This window comes from Corvus kubaryi, unplaced genomic scaffold (genome assembly GCF_017639235.1).
Source record: "Corvus kubaryi isolate FWS band 111438036 unplaced genomic scaffold, C.kubaryi_AGA036_p1.0 split1-37355, whole genome shotgun sequence".
NCBI classification, from domain to species: Eukaryota; Metazoa; Chordata; class Aves; order Passeriformes; family Corvidae; genus Corvus; species Corvus kubaryi.
This window is the reverse complement of record NW_024582078.1, coordinates 1584834-1600348: the sequence shown is the minus strand read 5'-3', so window position 1 is coordinate 1600348 and position 15515 is coordinate 1584834. Positions and strand designations below refer to the sequence as shown.

Sequence of the window (15515 nt, the reverse complement as noted above, 5' to 3'; positions counted from 1 at the left end):
CTCGGGCTGGTGTGCCCTCGGCGAGAAGCCGGGGGGCTGGGACAGGAGAGGGGAATGACTTTCTGTCTGTCTGGAGTGGGCGCTGCCAGGGCTGGGTGCTGCCCGCAGGTGTCCTGTCCCCCTGGCATCAAAGCGCTGCTGTGCGGGTGCTGCAGACTGGCGTCACTGGGAAGCTGTGGTGTGTCTGGGGGGCTCCGTGGCCGGGGCAGGTTCCCGCGGTGGGGCAGCTGCTGGATGACTTTCCCGGTGTGCAGCCGGGTGTCGGGCGAGGTATCCGGGCCCTGCGCTGGTATCGTCGCGGCTGGCGGTGACACTCTGCCGGGTCTGGGCTCAGCGGGGGCTGCGGGGCTGGGGTCGGCCCGGCCCCAGCCCCATGCTGTGGAATTTGCTGGCTTGAAGCTCTTGGACTTTTGTTAGGTTTTTTCTATTTCCCGTTTTTTGGCATCGCCTCTCGCTGCTGCGCTTCTGGAGCTGCAGCTTTGGCCTCTGCTGGGAATGCTGCTGCTCCTGGTCCCTGAGCAATTGGTTTGTACTGGGATGTGTGGAGATTTGCATCCAGTGCCAAGTGACACTGCTGCTACATGATTTGACTGTTCAGAGGGATGTGACTTCCCCGGTTTTGGCCAAATTTGATCAGTTTTTCCTTTCACATAACCCAGCTGGATACCTGCAGGTTGGGCTGGTGGCAGAGGCCTACAGACATGAGAGAGCTCACCCTGCCCTGGGGCTCAAGTTTGCCTTTCTGAAACGTAAATCTACCCTTGGGTCGGGCTTTGTTCTTCTCTTTTGATATATTAAACAGTCTGAGCCCTTGTTTGCGTGGGATGGATGTGCCCACTGGGGGCTCAGATCAGTGCAGAGGGTCGGTGCTGTTGAACACCCCATGAGCTGAACCAGATCCACCACTGTCTGACAGCACCTGGGCACCACGGTGCCCTTTCCCTGCCTTTCCCTGTGACAGTGCCCATGGTGCCATGGTCCTGGAGTGGTCCCTTGGTGCCAGAGTGAGCCAGGCCATCCCTTTGACTCTGACCTGTTACTGCATTTCTCACATGGGAATGCAGCTTCATGCACAGACACGTGTCTGAAGTATGACAGGTGACTGTCACAGCTGTCACTCGTATTCGGTGTTCACTACCACGGTTGTTGGATGTACCTGTCAGCAACACTGGAACAACCCCTTTTCCCCACCCAAGTCCCAGCCCCTGAAGCTGTTTCTCCCTGTACAGCTGGGATTTGTGCCTGTGACACCGGTTCCTGGTCTGGCTGCACATTGTGTGCCATTTAGGGGCTTTGTGACAGTTTCCCACCTCTTCACCACTTGTTGGGCTCTGGCTCTGTCTTACGAGACTCCTCCAGGTGAGGAGCTTTTGGTGAGGTTTTGATGAGAAGCAGCTGCGGAGTGTCCTTGCAAGGAGAGGCCAGAGGGAGTAGGGCACAGGCTGGGACAGGTTGTAGGGACCAGACAGATGAACTGTAGGGTGGAGAAAACCTCACCTTTTCCAATGCTAGAACATGGGAACTTTTCTAATATGGGGTTTTGCTTGCTGTGTTTGTGGGGAGAAGCCTGCCCTTGGTCAGGTCTGTGTGCTCCATATTTTCCCTTCCTCGGGCAGCCCCTCGCCCTGCTCAGGCTGATCCCTGGTCCTGCTGAGGCTCCTCATGTCTGTAAGGATTTCTCCTGACACAGGAGCTGCTGATCTGCCCTCCACCCCCAGAGCTCATTCCCAGAGCAGGGTCATAAATGCCCTGCTGGGCTGGCCCCTTTGTTCCTTTCTTCACCCGATTTCAGGTCCCTATTTTAGCTCCTATTTTATTTAATTTTTAAGTCCCACTGTTTGGACAACCTGTTCCCAATTCTCATCTCTCCTGAGGTGCCTGTCCCAGCTTTTTCTGGTAGTCGTGCTTTTCAGGTGTCTCAAAGATACAGTTTTGGATGGGGTACAAACCAGGCATTCCCTGGAATTCCCCCATTACACCTGGTACCTGCTGAGCTGGCACTTGCTCTGAGCTGGCACTCATTGGTTTGGGCCATTTCTCTTCCAAAGAGAGCAAGTGCTGCTCCATGAAGTGCCAGAAGATGCCCCTGGCAGTAAATTCCTTGGAATGTGGTGTTTTATCAGGTAACCTGAGCTGCCACCGTGTCTGTTATCAGTTAAATGTGGACTTTGTCACCGTCTGGGCTGTGTTGCTCCTGCTGAGGCCGAGCAGGGCCTGCTGGGTGTGGAGTCACGCACAGACTCCAATCACCTATGGCTGCAGGTGAGCAGGAAACAGGATGGGATGGAGCGGGATAAGCCACAGGAGGAGGAACTTCAAAGACAATTAAAGTCTCTCTCGAGGGGTGAACGGGCCAGGGTGTAACACTCAGGACATTAGGCAGAAGAATAAACCCCAGTGGGAAGCTGATGGGAATCAGGAATGCTGACAGCGGGCTGGGGGAATGAGAAGGATGCAGGAGGGGGGAAATGGGAGTGTAGATTTGCCAGAGCAGATGGTGGGCTCACAAAGAGGTGATGGCTGCCAGGGTTTGGGAGGCTCAGCTCCCTCACGGCATCCACGCAGCCCCTGGGATCTGCCAGGGCCTGGGGAGCTGCTGGAGGCCTGGCCCAGCAGTCGGGAGCAGGTCCTGGCTCCTCAGCCAGGCCCAGCTGCTCTGGTTCCAGCCATGGATCATGGCACAGGCAGAAGCACCGTGTGAGGAGCAGGGAGCAGCCAGAGAGAAAACCCACTCCGTGCATGCACAGCTTAAGGCTTATGAGCAACAGCAAGACCAGAAATCAGAAATGCTCCGTGAATCCATGAGGTTTCTTGGGGTTATGAGCCACTTTTGCATCGAGGCCGCAGAATTTGATTTATTGTATTTTTTTTTCAGTGGTTCACTGTGAAGTTAAAAGGCGGGAAACAACAAAACAATCTGTGGCTGAGCTATCAGTCTGCATTCAGGAGGTTTTGCCAGGAGCAATGAGGGATGGGTTGTGTTAAAGCCAAATCTGCAGAAGCAGCTTTTTATTTTCATCCGTTGCTGTGAAAAGCCTGGCTCTCTGTTGCCAGAGGGGGAAACTGAGGCTGTTGCTGAGCCCCAGATGGGATATGCAGTCCTCAGGGAGTGTATCAAGGAGACGCTTCTGCTGGAAATGAGGAGTTGGGGTGCACATCTGTTGTGGGAAGGGTCGAATGCTGCTCCACAGAAGCCACAACCCTTGTTCCAGCCCACTTGCAGCAGTTGCTGCTGGTGAGGGGTCTGGTTGGTTTAGGAAATGACGTGGTAGCATGGCAGAACACTTGTGGTGGCTTCCAACAGTCCAAGGGTGGTTGGAAGTCAGAAAAATGAGTTCTTTTTTAAAAAAGTTGGGTTTGGTGTTTGTTCTGGCGTGGCTGATGGTTTACAGCAGGGATCTGTTAGTGCCCTGTGTACTCCTGGGGAGTGAGGCTCCAACTGTTCCCGTCTGCTGCCATTCCCTCGGGAAGGGACACAGCGCCGTTGCCAGGCAAGGCGGGGATTGCCCTGTCCGAGGTCAGGGTCCGGCTGTCGGGGTGTGTGTCCCTGCACGTGTCCCCAGGCCTTGTGGGGTAGCACCGAGTCCTGCAGTGTCCGGCGGAGACAGCGGCAGGGAGCAGCAGGGAAGCTCCGGGGTGCAGCTTCCAGGGTTGTGCAAACAAGGTGCTGCCCTCTCTTCCCCTTCCCCTTCACAAGGGAGCTGCTCCTGCTGCATTCCCACGGAACAGGGCAGCGTTGGGTCTTTCCCTCGTCCTGCTGCTGTGATTAATCACCTCACCCACTTTAAACCTTCTCCTCTCCACACCCTCCCGTGCACACGGCGCAGTGGGACAGATCCCTCTTTAATTACACACCCGAGCACAGGGATTGCTGAAGGTGCTTGTGCCACAGGCACAGGTGTGCACCGGTGCTCGGCTGGGAATTGTTTCCTAAGCACTTCTTAAAGAATTCAAAGGCTGCACTTACTGGCTGTGACTCTGCAGTGTTTTGTCTCTGTGTGATCTTGTGATGCAGCTTTGGAAAGTTTTTATTTGCGTGCTTTGGTCAGCGCGGTTCCGTGTTCAGGGCTGGCTCAGGAGCACTGGGCTCTCCTCGCTCAGGGACCTCGGAGCAGTGGCATTAGCCCTGCCCTGCTCCACTTGCCCAAGCCAGTGGGCACAGCACGACTTGTGGTTTCACAGCACCTGGGGCTTTCTTGGGCACCCGGGAATTGATGGGTGGATGGGTTCCCTGCCTGTGAAACCCCCTTTGGCACAGCCCTGTCTTGCTCCCTTCCTGATGGGCTGTGGGCAACCCCAGGTTTGCAGGGTTTGGTTGGCAGAGACGGGGAGTGGAAGGCTCTGCACAGGTGGGTGTTGGGTGGGCTGAACACTCTTCCAGGTATTGGCTTCCCATCAGTCTTTACCCACATGCTGAGTCCTCTGGTGCTCTGGGACTCGCTGTCTTGGGAATGTTAATGTGTTACCGTGTTTGTGTCAGACAGGGTGAGAACACAAGCTTGGTTTTTGCCTTGCTTTGAGAGTCTTTTCAAGTGCCAAGCGGCTTTGGAAATATCCATATGCTCGCGCAGGTTACCTCAAATGCTCCATCAGGGGAGTAGCTGTGAGCTAAGATGTGCTGTGAGGAGTGTCACAGGGGTCCTGGTATCAGGTGAGGAGCATCAGGTGGGTCCCATTGTGTTGAGAATGCTGAGGATGTTGGAACCAAGGCAGCTACTGCTGCTGTTGGTGCAGGATGGGAGCAGTCCCAGCATCCCACGGTGGCCGGGGCTGGGGGCTGGAGCAGAGCCCAGGCACAAGGCTCCCAGGTGTTTTTCCAGTTGCCAGGTTACACGCCTTCCCAGGAGCATTTGCAGAGCTCACCTAAGGTTTGTGCTCTGTCCTCTCATGGAAGGAGCAATGAAACACATCCACTGCATGCATTTACTTATTTCCCATGCCATGCCTGGGCCTGACTCCAGTGCTGGCTGGAGGATCCTGAACAGCTGTATGAAGCCTGGGTTGTTTGTGCTCAGGTGCTTGTGAGCCTTGAGTGCCCTGAGGGGAAGTTTGTGAGGTTCCCTGATGGCTTTTTTATTTTTATTCTTATCCTGCTATTGAGCTGTGTGAGGAATTTGGGGAACAGAACACAGCTATGCCTGTCACCAAACCTGGGGTATTTGAGTGATGAGATCCTGACGTTTCCGCAGCCTCGTGGCCTCCACTGGTATCATCATCGGTCCTGAAGCTGAAGAAATGTCACTGCAGATCTGAGCACAGCCTGAGCACTCTGTGTTCTGAAGGCAGGAGTGATGCAGAGCTCAGCTGGATGCTGAGTGTTTGACAGATGGGTTTGTGCACTTTACAGTGCAGTGTAAAGATTCCAGCTTGGCCTGCCCGGAATGAGGGGCCCGGCCACCCCCAGCTCTTCTTCTTGAGGTTTGGCTGTGCCAGGGGAAACACTGCAGCTGGCAGGTCTAACAAACTCCTGTCTGCCGAGGCTGCACAGTTCCTGGATCCAGCAGGAGGGAATGGCAGGAACCTGCAGGTGAGGGCATGGAGGAGCCGTGTCTTCCCTTCCCTTCTACTCCCTGCCTGTGGCAGGTCATGCCCCAACAATGAGTGTTGGTGAGGTGGAGCTGCTCCACTCGGTGCCACAGGTCCCCTCCGGCTGTGGAAGGCCCTTTGGCAGGGAGCAGAGCTTTCTGGAGATGAACAGTTGGAGCAGTATTTGGTGTATTGGGAGCAGCTGAGCCGAGTAACAGTGTTCATGCAGCTGGATTTTTGTGAGGTAACGCATCGTTTCAATGAGACTGAAGGACAAACAAACAGGATAGCAAGGACATAGGTGAAAGGTGTGACACAGAGTACAGAAGGGAGTAAATGCATCCCTGTCATGCCTGACCAGAAGGAAAGCCCCTCTCAGCTGCCCTGCGACAAAGGAAAGGCAGTTCCTGGAGGCTGAGCCCCTCCTGTGGCAGTGCCCAAGGGGCTCCCAGGCTGGCTCTCAGCAGAGAACATGTGCTGACACCTCCACTCCGTGTGAGCCCATCGCCTTTCCCGGGCTGTGCCATCCACTCCTGCTCTGTTCCGCTCCTCGGATGCAGCTGTGGAGTGCTGTAGTGCTCTGGCTGTGGAATCCTTTCAAGGTGAAGTGTCCTCGAGATGAGAAGGTGCCTCTGAACACGGGTGATGGCCGTTTCCTCTTGTCACTGCAGCATGAGCTCTGCCCAGTGCTGAGCTGGCACTGTCACTGTCCCAAAGAGCTCGCTCCAGAGTACAGCTTAGTCATGGAAATGAGATAAATCCTATTTCACAGAAACTGGTAAAAATAAAACTGTTGAGGATTGATTTGTTTCTATAGCAACCGACTGGCGAAGTGACACAGCTGCTGTCTGCAGGAGGGAGGAAAACAGAGCTGGAAATGTCAGCGCACCTGGGCTGGCTGACGGCAACGGAGAGCCTGGGGGCTGGGGAGGGGACAAATGCTCAAATAAAGACAGGACAGGAAGGTGTGAGCTGCCTTTGGAATGAAATTGGAGCTGGAGTGTGTGAATGTGCCCTCTTCTTCACAGAACCTGGAGAGCCTGTGTGATGTCCTCAGAGCTCTTTATGTCCTGTTGCCCAAAGGATGTGTTCCTGCACCCTCATGGGTGGGGAAATGCCCTGCCCTGGGTCAGGCAGGGCATTGATGCCACATGGTACCTGGGTATCCATCACGTCACATGCACGTTTCTAGACCTGAATCTGAAATGACATTGTCCTGGTGCCATGGCTCCACGAGAAGTACTCAGCTTTGAGAAGTTTGGATGAATCAGATATTGGAGTTCAACTTTTTCGATTTCCCTTTAACTGAAACTGATTGTGGCGCTGGGATGCTGGGCAGGGATTCCTGCAGGTGCTTGTATCCTGGAAGAAAATCCAGCTGGACCTCCAGACTGCTGGATAAGGGGCTTAAGTTTGGAACTATTTTTATCTCGGCAGTGTGTAGATTTGTGTGGTTTTTACATTTTCCTAAGCCAAGGATTTTAGCAAGCTCTGGCACGCGCAGGATGTTAAGGTGGCTGTTTCCCCAGGGTTAGTGAGGGTGAGCTGTTTAAATGTTTGGGAGGCTGCAGGATGCAAAGTGCTGGGACCGTGTGTTTAGGTACATGCTTGGCTTGCTGACGTGTAGCTGTTGAGGGTTTCAGGTGAAAATCAGGGTATACATCTGACATAGCAGGATGGTGAGGGAATTAGAGGAGGAGTGTGTGTGCATGGCTTTACTGGACACTCTGCAGGAGCCTGAGTTATTCAGCTGAAGGAAAGTTGAGCTTGAGTTGCTGTTTAGGTTTGGTAAGCCCAGGTACGTTCACACTCCTCCGTTGTTTAAACACATGGTTTGTTTTAAAGGGAAATTAGATTTAAAAATAAACCTCAGGCTTTTTCCAGTTCAAAGGAAGCATCTGTAGTGCCACGTACTGAGGACACGAGAACAAACCCTGTCTGAGAATGAGTGCCATAAATATTATGTAAATACATTATCTCATTAGATTTTTATCTAATCCCATTGCCTGCTGTTGTGCAGACTCCTGGGGCGAGCGAGGCTGAAGATGTCATAGGTGGTCTTTCAAATCTAGAATTGAAGTGGGTTGGAAATTAGGTGAATCGACTTTTGCCTCATCCTAATTAAGACACTGAGAAATCCGCTCAAGTTTGGCATTACAAAGTGCATGATTTTAGAACAGAATCCGATTCCAGAGGCTGGGTGCCTGCTGAGGTTTGAAGCACCCCCATGCAGGGACCCAGGTGGGTTCCACAGGCTCTTCCTCACTGCTCTTGGTTTCAGGAATCAGCACAATTTTTATAGGAATCAGGAACAGGATTATGATAAAGCCTTAAGCTCTAAAGACTTCAAAGCTTTGCGTCCTGATCTTGGTTCTGTTACAAGGACAGTGAAATCCATCAGATGACTTAAATAAGAGACTGTGTCCTGTGGACTTGTGTTGGTTTTTTCCTAGTGCTTCCTTCCAGTGATTTCTTAAGCCCTGGTTTCTCACTGCACAGTGGGGACTCTGACAGAGTTGACTGCCCTGTAAGAGATGTTTGACCTCGATTCATCCCGTGGTCGCCGTGGATGACTTGTGGCTGTCCTGGAGTGTTGTTAGTAACCACCTTTGCATGATTTTCAGTTACCGCATTGCGCCTGTGCCCACTTCACAGCTCCTTTCAGCTTGATGCAGGCTGTGAAGCTGTGTCTGAGCTCCTGTGGCTCATCTACTTTGGGTCAGAACAGCTGAAAATGGAACTTGGAGGATGTGTGGAATTCGTGCTGGATTTGGTATTTTGGAAATATTTCCTCTAATCTCAACAGAAATTATTTCACAGAAGGAATGGAACAGGATGTGACCTTGACATTCCTTTTCACTGGACACGAAAATAAGGACTAAAGAGAATTGGTTTAAAGCCTCTGAGGATCCTGGTTGTTATATGGGTGAGAGTTGTTACAGCTGAGATATAATTATTTGCTGCAACAGTCACAGTAACCCTGAAATTATTTGAAGTAATGGAGAGTTTTATCCTGCATATATTTAGGAGTCTGACTGGCATATGTACATTCCTTCTGTACATTAAAAATGTCAGGCTGGGAAAGGCTCTGCTGCTGAGAGCAGCTCCTGGCTGGAAGAGCTGTATTGAACAGAGAAAAGGCTCAGAGCTGGGTCTGTTATTTTTGCAGAGAAGTGGGCAGAAATATTTCAAGGGGTTTGGAACATCTTATGTTGTGTATGTTCCCCAAAGAACGAAGTTTTTTTTCTGGTGAGGAAAAAAGCTGTTTGAGGCTGTCATTGCGTGCAGAGTCAGAGCTGGCATTTGGGTGAAACCAGGATTGGAAGCTGTAGGTGCACCATGGAATATGTGGGAACATCTCTCTTTGCTGTCTGTTCCATTATTGGTTCAGTTTTCCAGCATCAGGGGTTGGTGCAGCTCTGCCTCTGGCGGCTCTTGGGGAGCGGTCCCTGCCCTTCCCCGGGGCTCTCGGAGCAGGGCAGGACAGTCACGCTCCATACCCTCTGTTCGACTGCCTGGCTCATGCCCTCAGCTCTCAGCACTCGTATTTTTCAGCTCTAACCTTATATCTGTACAGATAGCACAGAAAAGTAATGACAACTTCTAGGAGCTGTCTCGGGATTTGGGAATAATTTCCTGCCTTGGCCATTCACTCCTATTCCTGGTTGCTAACAGACTGGATTTCAAGGATACTTCTGGAGTAAAAGGATGTCCTTTCTGATTTCCGTCCTTCTTTTCCTGAGCTTTTCCTTAGGAACTGTTGTATAAGTCAGTGCTTTCTCTGCTTATGTAGGTAGCGTCCACCAGGAGCAAGCAGAGCTGATCACAGAGCTCTGTCGCTGCTCAGGTGTGTCCCCCGTACTCCCATCTGAGCCGCCACGGGGTCACTTCTCTGTTTGCCCTCCTCCTCTCACTGTCTTTGCTCTCTCCTTTCCCTGTCACTTGCTCTTTGGGCACCCAATTAAAAAGCTCATCAAGAAGGAATGTCTCTGGAGTCAGTAATATGTCGGTGCCTCATTTGTGTCCCGAACTGTTCAAACTGTTGCCAGTTAATCTCTCCTCGCTGTGTCTTTCTTTAGCCCTCAGGGACTGCTGGTTAAGCTGGAGCTGGGATTTGGTACAGGCTTAAATGGAGCCGTGCGGGTGAGCGGCTGGGCTGCTGGTGTGGGCTGTGTTCAAGGGTAAAGTGTGCTCCAAACGCTTCAGTGGAAGCTTTGTTGTGGCTCTGAATTCTCCAGTCCCGTGTCGCCTTCCTTGAGGGCCTCGCCTCCCATCCTGTCGTTCTGCTGTTTGGTATCAGAGCAACTCATTTCCTTTTCACTCCAGCACCATGTTTCTCCTGTCTGTCCTCATGTCCTGGGCTGGAGCCCAGGGGTCTCTCCCAATGTCCGTGGGTCTTCCCATGTGTGTGGAATTGAGCACTGCAGTGCCAGCGCCGATTCACAGTCCTCATGTCACTGATCTGGGCAATGTCACACGGGAAGGGGAATGTCGTGCAAATCTCTGTCTCACTGGTTTCAGTCTCCCTAAGGCAAAAGTGCACTCTCTGTGCAGTTGTTGGTACAAAATAATTGCATTTGCTTTTTTAATTGCTGTAGGGAAGGGGTAATTCGGTCCCTGAATCTCTGTCTCTGCTTGACTTGGCCTATTTACCTGCTTTTCATCCGCCCCAGGTCAGACACGTCACGGTTCAGTGTTCCAGGCATCAGGGCTGGGCAGCAGCCAGACTGAGAGGGGCATGAGCAGCATTTGGGAAGGGCTGGGCAGCAGCCAGGCTGAGAGGGACGTGAGCAGCATTTGGGAAGGGGTGGGCAGCAGCCAGGCTGAGAGGGATGTGAGTGGGTTTTGGGATGGGATGGGCAGCAGCCAGGCTGAGGGATATGAGTGCGGGTGACATGGCACAAAGTGAAGGGCCAGTGCCCAGGCAGAAGCCAGGGTGGCCCAGAGGAGCATTGGAGCGTGGCTGGCTGGGCTCAGCAGGCAGACCTGGAGAAGTCTTTTAGTGCTGAGATGGGAAGAACATGGGGGTGGTTTGTTGTCTCTCTATAGAGAGGTCTGAGACTTCACGAGGAGGAGGGTGTCCGTGCTTAAATAAAGTATCACCATCCCCATACCTTTCTAAGTGCAAGGTGCTAGAAATCCCAAATTCCTGCTAAGATGTGTATTGGATCGGATCTCTGTGGGTGCTGGAAACAAACAGTAACTTTGAGGTGTTCTGATCCCGTTGATGTTGTCTGACAGTGAGCAGAGGGTGACACGTTTTCTGCCATCCCAAAACACTTAATTGGCACATCCTTTCCCATGCGAGGGCACTGGCAGGCGGGGGGGAATGTGCTCTACCGCAGTTTTTTCTGCACAAGTTCCTTTTGGTGACATTTTTACTCCAAGCTCAGAGCTTTGTGCCTGTCAGAAGGGAACAGTGCAGATGGATACGTTGGGCTCCAGACACGATGCTCCATTGCTGTTGGCTGACTGACATGTCCCGTGGGATTCTGCAGCTTGTTAAATCATCTCACAAAGGAGAAGGGGGAGGGAAAGCCTGGTGCGAGGTTGCCAGCTGTAGCCAGCTCAGTGCTGCAGCATCAGCTGCTTGGTGGTTTTGATCAGGAATTTGCGGCTGCCCAGGCAGTTTCCTTCTATTTCTCTGGAAGTACTCAATGGAGGGAATGCCAAGGGAAAGTCTGGCACCTTTCTAAGGAATTGTGCTTCAGTGGAACCCGGCGGCAGCCTGCACCATCTACACATGTCCTGCTAATTTTCTCTGCATCTTATTTATTTTTTTAGTCTTGTATTTTCTTCCACTTAGTGCATCTTCTCCAGTGCTGTGGGAGCAGAGCTGAGCTGCAAATGGAGAGTGGGGAACATTTACCTGAGCAGTGCTCTGGTTCTGGTTTGCAGTTCCAGGATATTGGTTTATGACATTCATAATGCTGCTCAGTTCATTCAATTTCTGCAGGAAAGTTTTGGTTCCTTTTGCTCCTATTCCTCAAAACCCCACATAGTCAGATGCAAAAGAAGAGAATGGGCCACAAAATCAGTGTTTGATAAACCTCAGTGAGAGGTTTGTCAGCATTTGGCAAATGTTGTCAAATCTCTGTCCTCTTTTAGGGGTCACTTTCCCACCTTGAATGAGCCCAGCAGCTCCAGGGCTTCATGCCAAACCCTCCCATCTCCATGCTGGGGCTGCTTTCCTGGTTTCCTTGCTCTTCCCCTGCCATCGTACTGCCCTTGGACAGGGTGTGGACAGGGGGATGCTCCTACTGCTGCACACATCGGACCCCTCCCAAAGACACTGCTTGGCTTTCTCTAACTTGATGGCAGACCCTTTGTGCACTTCTCCCAGCAAAGCTTGTTAGGCTCTGGCCCTGAGGTCAGAGCCAGCGTTGGAGCCTGTGTTGTGTGGGGCTGCTCCTGCTCCGTGGCCTGTCATCAGCTGGGAATGCGCCTTAATGGGAGGGGGTTGCAGAGTGCCTGTAATGCTTTTAAGAATAAAGGGCAGCATATGCACTCAAACCAGACCTATATTTTTCCTATCCTGCAGCTCTTTATTTGCCCCTGCTCAGAGGGATTCTCTGATGTAGCACACACTGCACGCCTGACCCAGCCTTTCTGTCCCCACTGCCACCCCCCACCATACATTAAGTTTAAATAAATGCATTTTCACTGCCAGGAGCCATCCATAAGGCTAGGGCTGGCCTCTTCCTAGTGGGGGATTTTAGCTTGGATGGACACATTTCTATTGGTGATGCCAACCCTGTCTGGTTCCTTTCTAGTGTGAGCTGCAAGCCCAGGAGTTAAATGTGTGGTTGTCATGGGTCTATGCCAACCCAAAACAGCCTCCCCTGGAAATAAGGAGTGGGAGATGGCAGACTGGATCTGAGGGAAGCAGATGAGCTCACCTTCTGCTTCTCAGTTCCTGAACTGATCCTTCACAGGCTGCTGTTGCTTTACAAACCCATGCAGGTTTCTTGCTCCTGGCCACCCACTGCACCTGAGGAGCAAAAGGCTGTGCTCCTTTCCATGGAAGAGGGGATCATTTGGCCATCAGAGGATTGGTTGCAGCACATTGTTGCTCCACTGGTGGAAATGCTGGTTTCTCACAGCGCCCTGTTGACCTTACACCGGCTGAAATGTCTGCAGGTGTTGGGCAATGAAGCTGGAGCTGTTGGCAATTATTGTTGAGAGCTGTTGCTTCACTCAGAATGAGCTGGTGAAGTGGAAGCTTGAGGTCTGGCTCTGTGCAGAGGACCAGGCATGGCTCTGACTGCTGTGGTGTGTCAGTCAAAGTGGACTGAACCTGAAGATTTTCACTGGAATCCCTGATAAATGGTTCTGTTGGGAGCGGATCTGATTATGGAGCCCAAGCTTGTCAGCTCTCGTGCTGGCTGTGGTGTTGTGCAGTGTCAGCTGGGTCACTTCTATGTGTCCTGCCTTTATTATGGTCCCTGCTTTTCCCTGTCCCTTCTGGCACCTTGTACTTGAGTTTGTGACCCTTTGACTTTGAGGAAAATCTCCCCAGTTTTCTTACAGCACATAAAAATCTGGGCCAAGAAGTTGATGAGTGCAGAAGTGGAAGCTCATGGCTTTGGCTTCCTCTGCAGCCACTCCAATAGCTGGAGTCTGACCAGCTGCTCTCCTTGGGCTTTCCCAAAACCTGCCAAGAGGGGCTGAGAGTCCCTTGCCCCAGCAATACTCTGCTTTAATCTTCTCCAGCCTTGCATTGGCCATTTGTTTATAGAAGCTGTTGCAGTGTCTGGTGGTTGGGGTGTGCAGGAAGCGGGGTCCCCGCTCTGTTGGGAGTCCCACCATGCCAAACCCTTCCTGCTGGCGAGGTGGCTGCAGCAGTGCCTTCCTCACACTTGAGAAAAACATAAGCTGCTTTCTAACCCTGAGGCCTTGCCCAAAGCCTTTGGGTTGTTTGTGTTCCTTGTGTAAGCAGGAAATACCAAGCGAGGGTCGCATTTGGCTGCGGGAATCCAGTGGTTGTATGGATGTGGATAGCTGGGATGTGTGACTGACCTGCTGTGGTGGCCTCTGGGCAATGGACTCGAGGGAATCCACCTCCAGCCCTCACTGCCCTCCTGACACTTTGCCTCTAAGGCTTTGAGCAAAGTACACAAACATTTGGGGCTTTAAACTTCCTGGTGACTTTGGGCCAAGCCACTCGTGTTTGCTGGTGTCTCATCGTGCTTTTTGTCTTTGGTGTTGGGTGTGTAAATACACGGGGCACAACGGCCTCTGCTCTGCACAAGCACCCTGAGCTCTCCTGGTGCTTCCTTAATCCATGTTAGTGAGACCAGAAACTGGCCCCAAAGGTTCATTGTTTGAGCTGAAAACACCAAGTTGTTCTCTAGGCTTGGCTCTGCTTTAGCTCCCTGCCTGGGGTGGTTTTGTGAGCAAAGTAACTGCAGTTGGGAAGAAGGAAATGGAAAAGCAAGAGGACGAATATGGTCCTGTTTAAAGGAACTTTGGGGTTCCACTGTGACCTAAAGCATGTGCTTTATTCAGCAGTTCTCACAAGCAGGAAGCTTTATTTAAGGCCTGCAGCACTTGCTGAATCATGGAGCAAGATAAAACTTGAGTTTTATAGTTTAAATGGAGCAGATTTTGCTATTTTCAGAGCTTTTCTGATGTCCTCAACGTTCAGTCTTAATTGTCTTAAGCAGATGCCATCAGGAGCATCTTCAGATGCTGCTCTGGTGCAGCAAAGGGCAGCTGAGACCTGGGTAATCCTTTGAGAACAGAGATCACAAGGTGACAGCAACCCGCCCCCCCCCCATCTTTGATGTGAAGGGGTTTGGGGGAGAAAAGAAATCAAAAAGAAATCAAAATGCAGCAGTGGTCAAATTGGCTCCAGACCTTTACTGAAGACTTGTATTTACAGCATTCTCCTGCCTGTGCTGGGATTGGGGTTTCTGTTTAATCAGAAACAGCCCAAAGGCACAGAGAGTTCTGGGCTTTGTGCTCTGCTTTTCTCAGCACCCTGTTTCCATACCTCAGGAGAATTGTAGGGCCCCTCTGGCAGAGCTGAAGAGGAGGGAAGGGAGTGATGTACTTTGCTGCAGTCCCCACATCTAAATATAAATAGTTCTCCTCTTGGATCCTTCCAGTCTGATCTTCTGGGTGATTTGACCTTTCTGTGATAAAAGCTTTCTTTATTTGCAGGAATAAAAAGGCAAAGGGGAGGAGAGGACACAGCAGATGGTTTTTTTAAAATATCTTCAGATCCTGGCAGTTGGTTTCTGTAGCACCCAGCGCTCACTGCTAGACCAGCTCCCTCCTGGGCTCCAGCTTTTCTCCTCCTCTGAGCTGCTTGAACAAACTTTGCATTTTACTCTAAAGCATTGCCCTGGAGATTTCTAAGGAAGTGTTTTATCATGGGGACACCACACTCCGATGGGGACGGATGTCCCAGGCTCTGGTCCCCAGCCCTGCCCACTGCACCACTGACCCTGGTTTTCCTTGTTTCGTAACTTCAGCTGAAAGAAACATTTGTGTTAATTGCTGCTGGTTTTTCATGTGTTCACCCTCAAGCAGTTTGAGCTCAGTTTCCAAACACGGCTCAGTTTAATGTGTAAAACCACGGGACTCTGGCACTGCCCAGGTTACAGCCCAGCCAAAGGCAGCACAGGTGCAACGTTAGAACTGCTCTAGACTGCACAGAAGGCTTTCTGGCGCTAGTTCTAACCATTAATTGCCACTTTAAATCCAGCAATAAATTATTTGGGCAACCACACCGCAAGAGCCCACTGCCAGGAACAAACCAGAGCTGAGCACTACTCAGTCCCCTTCATGCTCCAGGACTGCAGAGCTGAATCGGGCAGGGCACTCCTGCACACACTCTGAGTGGGGGGTTTTGGTGTCTCACTGACCTTCTGGATGTAGTTTAAGCCATCATCCTGTGAACAATGTTGTCAGTGCTGGAGGTGCACTGCATGTGTGTATTGATCTGCCGTTTGCTCCTCGAGCACAGGATGGTGAGTGGTGTG

The 15515-nt window shown here is 51.7% G+C and overlaps 1 protein-coding gene across 6 annotated transcripts in view; it reads left to right on the top strand.

Moving 5' to 3' along the window:
* The window catches only part of ANKS1A (ankyrin repeat and sterile alpha motif domain containing 1A), a 78506-nt gene that overhangs the window by 679 nt on the left and 62312 nt on the right, over positions 1 to 15515 (top strand). The window lies entirely within an intron of this gene.